The sequence below is a fragment of the Paramormyrops kingsleyae genome, chromosome 2, assembly GCF_048594095.1.
Source record: "Paramormyrops kingsleyae isolate MSU_618 chromosome 2, PKINGS_0.4, whole genome shotgun sequence".
Taxonomy (NCBI): Eukaryota; Metazoa; Chordata; class Actinopteri; order Osteoglossiformes; family Mormyridae; genus Paramormyrops; species Paramormyrops kingsleyae.
This window is the reverse complement of record NC_132798.1, coordinates 19,841,943-19,851,309: the sequence shown is the minus strand read 5'-3', so window position 1 is coordinate 19,851,309 and position 9,367 is coordinate 19,841,943. Positions and strand designations below refer to the sequence as shown.

At 46.9% G+C, this 9,367-nt stretch overlaps 1 long non-coding RNA gene across 3 annotated transcripts; it reads right to left on the bottom strand.

Moving 5' to 3' along the window:
- Positions 1–283: 283 nt before the first annotated feature.
- On the bottom strand, positions 284–8,604 carry LOC111858756 (uncharacterized). 3 transcript variants are annotated; one of them, XR_002841669.2, is made up of 4 exons: positions 8,521–8,604; positions 3,114–3,283; positions 891–1,016; positions 284–780 (listed from the first exon to the last, which is right to left on the bottom strand). It is a non-coding gene; the product is annotated as an uncharacterized lncRNA (long non-coding RNA). The 3 variants fall into 3 exon arrangements; XR_002841668.2 differs by having other exon boundaries at positions 3,121–3,283; XR_002841670.2 differs by lacking the exon at positions 891–1,016.
- Positions 8,605–9,367: the final 763 nt, after the last annotated feature.

Sequence of the window (9,367 nt, the reverse complement as noted above, 5' to 3'; positions counted from 1 at the left end):
TTAATTCATGCAAAAGACAAATATTCGGTGGGGAAGAGTCTGGCGGCACGTGATATGTGCATGAATCAGTGTCAGAGTAGCCTGCAAGTCTGCCAGTGTGATTACGCTACTCCATGACTCGGTTCCTTATTTCTACCTCATAGAGCTGCGATATAATGTTTGTCGAGAACATTAAAAGATCTCATATCCTTCTGGGTACTTGAGTGTACCGTTATGACACTGAAGAGATAAAATACAGATTTATAACAAAAATAACAATGAAACATATATATAGAAACTCCAATAAATATTTTCGGTTTTATTGATACACTGTGAAATTTCGATTTTATTATCCCTCTTGTGAATGAAATAAATTCCACAGAAAGATAAATCAGATTTCAGCCAAATACCTTAATGCTGTCACAAATATAACAAGGCCAGACACCCAGTATAATTTCATAATGGGTGATATCCTGAATATTTTCATGTATTTGCCACATTTGTATGAGCATAGTCTCGTAGTCATAGAAATCTGAAATTCCTGAAGCCTCCTTCAGAGAAAGGTAGCGTTTGTGACTCAGGACACAGAGTTTGCGTAGGAGAGTGACGTGAGCTGGCAGGGAAGGAGCACCGGCTCTGGGCATGTACTGATCAAATAAGATGTTCTTAGGCTGGGTCTTTGCCAGGGCCGCTCCAGCCAGACTCCACAAGGTTCCCGTGGCAACAATGGAGACGCTGGAACACTAATCACCTCTCACGTCAGGGAGCGACCTCCACGGCTTCCCAGTTGAACCTACATTTCTGGGGAAAGAAATACATATATAGGCCAATAATACTATATTCAGGCTGTGTCAGATGTGCTATTAGCTCAAACTTAAGTACAGTCAAGTGTCAAATATAAGGAACAGTACCCGTGCTGATAACCTGAGGAGGCTGGGCAAGGACATTAGCCGTGGTAGACGGAGGGGGAGCCCCAAGCGCACGGGGCATGACAGGGAAGAGTCGTCAGGAACCAGGGATCACTCATCTGCAAGCACCTGGCAGATGTAGCGGATCGAAGGAATCTTGTTTTAAAAAAAGTTGTAGTCGTTATTTGTGGCCGAGCCAGAAAATGTAAGAGAGTGACAGAAGAATGCAGTGCTTGGAGGTGCTGAGTGGGATGAGTTTCCTCGTCTGGCCAGCACCCCACCTTCTGCCGTCACACGAGGTCCTCCAGGCGGGAGAGGAGCCAACCATCTGTATTCATCACGCAGGATATTTTGACAGGGATATTGTAAGATGATTCCTGGCTAAGAACGGATTACTTAACTGCACCTTGAAAGGCAACTATAACCCGATCAATAATCTGTCACCATCTCCATCTCAGCTTGACAAACAACGGACCACGGGGAGTAACCACTTTGAAATACACACAGGCACGTGCTGGAAGGGAGGAGACGTGGAACAGCAACGTGTCACAGAGAGCTGAGGGCTAACAAGCCGCTATGATTACATACCCGCCGAAGGTGGCCGTCAAGGGCTTGGTGCTTCACAGAAAGAATGCTCAATTATTATTTTCACGAGGACGTTATCCAACTGAGTGGTGAAGTCATTGTCCCGGGTAGCATCGAGAGTCTGTCAGGAGGCACAGCCATAACTAGTGAGCAACATCTCCTTCGTATTCCTAAAATTACAGTGTGGAAGAGCGAAAGGCTCCAGATTGAAGAATGTTCCAGAAATGACTCGCAAGGCGGCATCATTGGCCAATCGAGAGCATATCTGACACGGTAATCGTCGACAGGTGTGATGCCATATGAACCCAATGATGAGAAAAACGACGCTTCAAAAGCAGCAGTGGGCTGAACTGTGTCAATCACTGCCTAATTTAACCCAATAAGAACCAATTAAGTAGCCAGTGGGAAGTGGGTTAAATCATCGGTGATTGACAGCCCACAATAATTGCATTACCACCGATTTTTTTTTTCAAAGCCTTATTTCTGCCAGCTCTAATTTAAAGTCTACCGTCTAATGAAATGAATGTACCCAGTCCACGGCTGTCCAAATGCAACCTAGATCGTTCTAGAAGCACAAGGCTCTTCCTGGCCTGGAAGTCTGCACCCAGGGACACAGAGATCCCCAATCTATCGTCGTGCGCTTGCTGAGGACGTGGTGAAGAATGAATCAGAGGGTCTTCTGCCGTCCTTCCGCCGCTCAGCAGTCCGTTTCTCCATGGCACCTGCAGCAGTGAAGCTGCAAATGCGCGCCGACAGAGATCCTGAGCAATCTTCCTGTAGGGCTCCCACCCGCGGCAGCATCCCTCCTCGAATCCGTTCCTTCCCTCGGTGCCTTTCTCCGGAACGACTTTGCTTTTTCTTTTTTTTCTTGCCCCTTCCATCCTCAGGACGGCTTTACCGGCGAGACGAAGTGTCGTGACACATTATTAATTTCCTCAGCCTTTGTCGCTCGAGCACCTGCCATATACGCGAAGACAATTACACCCCATTGGAGGTCGGCAGGTCGCCTGCTGCTGCTGGATTGGCCTTTTAATGCTGCACTTAAGGTGAGGCCCACTTACAAGCTCACAAGGATGGAACTAAGCGATTCAACAAAAGAATCCTCTGCTGCCCCCCCCCCGCGCGGGTTACAGAGGCTGGTGTTCGTGGACTGAACCTGCATATGTGATGTAGCTGAGGAGTCCTTGGGCCAAAATCTCATGAGGGGAATTACTGTTGTACCCTCAAGAAGGGTACTTAACTCGAAGTGCTTCGGTAAATACCAGCTGTGTGTACGGGTAATATTTAAGCTTGGCAAGGCGCTCAGCACACAGTGGGCAGCAGGAAAGGGACATGTCCGTCCTATGCACACCCCACTGTATAAACCATGGCCTTAATCTGCAAAGAGGTTGACGGTGCTACCTGTTTGTCTGTAGCCTGTTGGAGTTGGGCTATGCAACTGTGTTAGCCCACAGGCTAATTTTAAAGGTCAGTGCAACCACTGCATAAGCACATATTAGGAGGACACTTCACCCCGGGTTCAGACAGTGTGCAGCTATCCAGGGTAAGGGAAGCACATTCACCGAAAGGAGGTAACAGCCGGAGTCTGGGGACGGCACGCCGTGACTATGATGGATCGCGGTGAGTATTTTAGCCGCGTACCTCTCACCTTCACCTCTTGCTTACTGGCTGTCCCTGATCTCTCCCGTATGTCTCGACTTTCCAGAGAAGCAGCCGCTCTGGGTGCCTCTCAGCCTCGGGTCCCCGTCCTCTCCTGGCGGTTCAGGAAGGAGCCGAAAGTCAGCCACGGGGCCCTGGAGGAGCGGGCCAGCCTGGGCCAAAAAAAGCAGGGCTCATTACATCTCACACCCAGAGCACGATCAGGTTAATTAGACTAATTACTGCCATAGGATCAGGGTGTGCTGTGTAGACATCCGGGTTCCCAAGATGTAAGCCTGTCTTGGTAGGAGATCTAGGTGCAGCATCGCTGTTACCCTCAAAGTCCCCTTGATGGCTCCTGCAAACAGTCCAGCCGTATAACATGGATACACACTGCAGGAACGGTCATCGTAGCATGACCCAGGACATAAATAACACCCTAATGGATAAAACGGCTCCAAGGCGGCAGTCTCTACCGCGAGGGCAGCTGGGCTGTGCCCCCCCCCCCCCCATAAAGTGCCCGTTATTGTGTGGCCCCTTCCCAGAGTCCTGCAGGCTCGGTGACACCAGGCCATTTTCTGCCTTAAAAGAGTCGCAATAAAAGGCAGTATTTCAGATGAAAACACGCTGTTTTTCTGCCCTGGGGGTTTTCTCCGGAAATATATATTGTTCCCTTTTTTTGTTTTAAATAACCTTTGAAATTCTTTTTACGGTTGAAGTGGTTAACCGTTTGGAGCACGGGAATAACTCAAAGATAACAATAGATATTATAACTAGCACAGCAGATAACTGGCTGCGTACAACTAATATGATTGCAGCAAAACAGTCAACAAGTAAAGAGTCCTTCTAAAAACAGGAAATAGAAGATTATGTAATGGACAGACTTCAAGGATTATGTAATGGACAGACTTCAAGGAATATGTCTCCACCTGTACTGATTATTTTGTTCATTGTGTCTCACAAATAACGGGGTTTGTTGGACGGCTTGTGCGCAGAACTCTGGTTAAATTTGGTGGGGATCTAGGCCGGTTGGGGGGGCTCCCTGCTACTATGGCCCTGAGAGAAGTATTGAAATTCTTCGGTGGAAAGCTGAGTTGCTTTGGGCAAATGGAAATATAAATCAAAGGACAGTAGGTCTGCTCCTGTAGCTTATTTTTCACATTCCTTTAAGCTGCTCAAAACCTCATTTGACGGGAATGATCCATGGCAAGGAAAGGGCAGCCCTCCGCTGTGCTGGGACATACTCAAACACGGACGGGGCAGCTTTTATTTTCCCCGCTACAGAAGATAAACAGAATTCTTAAACGCAGATTCGGAAACCTTGTTGGGCAAAGAGGGTCTTTCTGACCCTGACCGGAATCGGCTGGACTTCCCAGCTGCTGGAGTGTCTCTGATTCCAACGGCTGAAGAAGGTCGCGGCCTGGACCTCCTCGCCGCACTCAGAAGAGTGAGATGAACTGAACCCCCCCCCCTTTTCACTGGCACTGCTCCAGCTGGATGTCACTGTTAATCAGGAGTATCTCTGACATGCCCATGTCATCGTTGATCAAATGTGGTGGCAGGATGTGCCTACGGATCATAGCGGGATTTCCCATAACCGCCATATTGTCTCTGTCATCTGATCTCAACACGGAGTCTTTTCTGGAAACAGAAGTTCTCATCCTCTCCATGTGTTCTTCCTTCACCTCTTTCCTTGAAGCTGTAGCTCGTGCAGCCACCTGTTACGTGCTCAGAGAGTCTAGCTCATGCTCTTTTGCATGTCACATTCCACAGGGAACTCCTGCGAGATCCCGTACTGTCTATCCAGCCTGCTTGCCGTCCGATTAGTGCTATGCTTTAGCGGCCTCAATCACAGCTGAAGGACCAAACGGGGCCATTATTTATCCATTAATCACGCAAAACGAGGCATCTTAAGTAATTACACAACAATGCTATACTCGTGCCTTCGGGTTTTTCCACCAGAACCCCAGCTGGACTGAGGTGCATGAAACTCTAACAATGGCAACAATGAACATTAAATCATCTAACCTTGAAGCACTCTTGGCGTTTACTACCATACAAACCAGGCATTTTCTTGGGACCCCCAAGGCTTTGGGGCCCCCTGTTGGCCACAAACAGTCACTAGATTAAATATTAAATAGATTATTTAGGAGAGGCTGAAACAGCATATTCCGCTAGTAAGCTACGATCAGCAGGCTTTACTCACTAGATTTCTATTTAGTTTGTGAAATATCTAGAGGGGTCCCAAAGTGACTTTTTGAGCGGGCCTCCAAAAAGAGCAAATGGGCCCCTGCCTTTAAGTATATTTTGATAGTACTGTATTTCTTCAATTCTTTGACATGTGGTCTAATTACTCAGGTCCCCACTGGTTTGATGGACTGAAGGAAAGAACATGGCAGGAATTAGCATTGCTAAAGGAATGTATCATGTGGACACTGGCACTCTAACTGTGCAATGGCCACTCTGTAAATAACAGCTAAAAAGGAAACTGATAGCATGTAACAGATCTAGTGTCTTTTATTGATCCTCAACCTTTGCCATAAGAGCCTAAAATAGATTCATTCCTGCCTTGGGATCATAGAAAGCCCTGAAGACTATGGAGGGAACCGTAAACTCTACGCTAGAACCTGGCAGATCAACCTTAGAGAAGAAACACATTTTGGGGTCTAGAAAGTTCTTTATGCTGCCCTGAAACAGTTAGTCCAATACAGCAAACTACAGTCGTGACTGAAGGGTCACAGGTTCTAACCATGTTGGAAAAGCTATCACTGAACTTGGACCAGCTATCTTTTAGCCAGTAAGTCAGGTTCTTAAGTGAAAGCGCCCCTAGCAACCACTGGGGGGGCAGGGGGTCCCGACCACATGCGCCTTGTCTCCTCCCATAGAGAGCCCCGCGTGAGCCCTGTAATGACGATGGACAGCACACGGATGGAATACTGGAAAGTAAATAAAGGAGCGCGTCAACCGGCAGAGGGGCAGCACGTAACTCGGTTAGAAAAGTCTGCGGGGCTGCCACTCGTCTCGTTTCCTCGAATCTCCGTCAGCAGCAGGAGATCAGGCAGGCGACATGCGGACGGGGACAGCGAGGGCCGTCCGTCTGCCGCTGCCGTGGGAGGCCGGGACTGAGGACACACACCAAACACACGTGTGTGTGCGTACACATGCCAAACAGACGCACATATGTACACACACACGTGTAAAACGCTACCTGTGCTGTTAACAGGCACTAGAAAATAAGAGTATTGTCAGCGAGAGTGATTTATCCAGTGATTTGTTTATTCATGGGGGGACATAGAGTAAAACATACCATGTATCGATGGGGGGGGGGCGCTGATGAATTATGGGTAATATAGGCCCACCTGCTCTGAGGCTAACAGGACAAGGTGACTAGGCTCATTTTGCATGGAAAATGATTAGCCACAATTCTGCCACAGTTTATTTATTTCTGTCTGCATTGATGTTTATACTTTATCTTTATCGGAATTCTTATACGCAAACCTCGCTGCCACGCCCCAACCCCCCAGAAGAGAGCAAGTAAAAGAGACGTGTTTGAAGGGAGATTCGGCACTAAGCCCCTCACTTAACCCATGTCCCTGTCGCCGCGGAGCAAGTCATCCTATCAGTAAATGCTAATCTCCTAATTAACAAGCTAATTATGCAATTACTTTGCAGAAGAATGCCTAAATGAAATATGACAACACAGTAACGGCATCGCCGTGACACCTGTGGTTCTCCTCAGCTGTCACCACGGAAACTACAATATCAATTTGAAGGGGTGACGAGTCGTCGTCTCTTTACATTCCTGAGGTGTCCGGATGGGGTTACCAATCTGCCCGGCCCCCAAAGGACTTTATTGGTAATGACAGGAGGCACAGGGGCGGGGGTGTGAATGGCCTGTTTCTCAGCTCCTGCTGATTTGTTCAGCCCCCACGGTCTCTCCCAGAACCAGAATGTTCATGATAGAGGAAAAACCAACCCACCTCCTCCACTGACACAATGGTCCTCTCTGGCCCCGGCACAAGGTTCGGTGCTCGGTTACAATTTTGGATCAAAAGCCACACTTGTGAAACCAGGCCCCATTTGCGGTCTGGGGGGGGGCGTGAGTGCAGTCGGTGTCCCTGATGCTCTCTGGGTTGGATCTGCCGTCTCCTGAGACCTGAAGGTTGAAAGCTAATTGGAACGGCTGTCAACCTAAGCGCAATCTCGGGAAAGAGTCTAAAATGTAAATATTAGGGTAAAACCCAGTATGCACAGATCAGGGACTTGTATGAATTGTAGTCCTTCCCAGTAAAAAAAAGGACAGGTCACTTTCTTAACCACGGCACCAAAATATAAAGTTCAGTCGAGATTATATCAAAGGGTGTGTAGCAAAGCAATTAACGGGACTAGGCACTTTATTCTGCACGTCTGGCCTGCTGTCCCAGCAGTCTGGCCCTGCTTTGCTGCCCCTGCATCCTGGGAGAGCTACGGCCCGCCTGACCCAATACTGGATAAGCAGGGGGAAGATTAATTATTATTTCTAGAATAAAACCACAACACTGTATTGCATGCAACCAGGTCAAACAACTAATACCAAAACACATTGTCACTGTATATTTGCTTTTATAGGGTCATCATTTTTGCCGAATGATGATTTTTATTTTTGGTACCCTCCAGAGATTTCACCTAAAAACCAGAAAGTGGTTCTGCTGGTGAAATGATTATACTAATGTCCAGTTTTTAGCCCAGATTTGAATCTAGTCATTTAGGAAAATGCTGAAATGTTGAAAAAAAAAAACCCACTTTGCATTAATACTATTTAAATATTTAGACCCGATTATTTTTATTGGACATCTTAAAAACTTGCGCAGATGAAATCTGGATGACATCTGTCCGGTTTTCACCATGCAGCAGTGGAGACGTGATCAAGGTGATTCTGAAAGTCGTTCATTGTTCCATCACGTTTAAAGTCACCCTGAGCAGATCTCGGTGGAGTTAACCATGACTCGAAAGGCAGGAATCATCCAGCGCAGGCACCTGACAGCGGCAGTGTCAGTGACGCTGAATGCGATGCCCTGGACACGCTTCTGATTATCTAGCAGCATCCAAACTCACAAAAAACTCGCTTTAAATAGCCGGGGAGCCCCGAACCGCGGGACTGACATATTTAGCATTTAAAAACACGCGTCTGTAAACGGAAAAGTCAAAGTTAAGCGAATTACAGCTGCACAGATGTTTAATGTCCCCTTGGCCACATACTTCCGGAGCGAAAGCACGTCTTAGCTAATCGGGTGAGGGATTCATCAAGACGTCCCTGTGATGTAGCCTTGTAGTGAGGAGAAGTGAGCTGTTCATTTGTAATATATGCGATCGTGAGCTTTTATAAGAAAATGATAAAAGCATTAATTGAAGTACAAATGGAGTGTGATACCTTAATAAATACCTGTCCACCAGGGACGCGACGATTTCCGTTATGAGTCTGAGGAGTGGATTCCCCTCTAAACGGATCTACATATTTAAACTGTCACGTGGCATATTTCTAAATCGTGCTTACAGAGTCGACATAGTAAATGCAATAAATGCAATTCCAATGAACAAAAGAAAGATAAACAGACAGATGAATAAACAGATATTCAGACAATTTGGGAATATAAGTAGTTTTTTTATTTATTATTGTTGCTGTTCTTGTTGTTGTTGTTTCTGCTGCTGCTGTTATGTTGCTGTAGTCCTCATTATTATCAGCAACAATGGCCGTGATTGTGGGTTTATATTTTAGCTGATCTGATGATGCAAGGCATCTCATCGCCTCTGATACCTGAAGGGCCATCAGGGCCGCGCAGCTCCTGTTGTTATAGCGATCCATCTCCCCCCACACGCATAGCCGCACGTGGACCCTTCCCCGTTAATGTGACAGCGAATCTGACAGCACAGTGTTTTCAGGGAGACCACAGAAAAAAATAAAAAGCCCTTCTCACAGGTGTGATTTTAAGGGGGGGGGGGAGTCAATGGGAGGAGCCGTACGAAGAAAATAGCTAATAACACGTTAGGAATTCAAAGGTCCGCGGTGCTTGACCACATAAAGTGCCAGACAGGGCAACATCTAGTGCTGCTGACTACTCTGAAGCAAAAGCAGTTTCGGTGTCATATTTCTCGGAAATCAAATTCTCAAGCGAAGAAAGATTTCCGGACCAAGAATAACATACTTGATTGTTTGCTTATTTCTTTTTGTATGCAGGCATGCCAGTCTCAGCGCAGCGTCTAGGGTCCTTTGTTTGTTT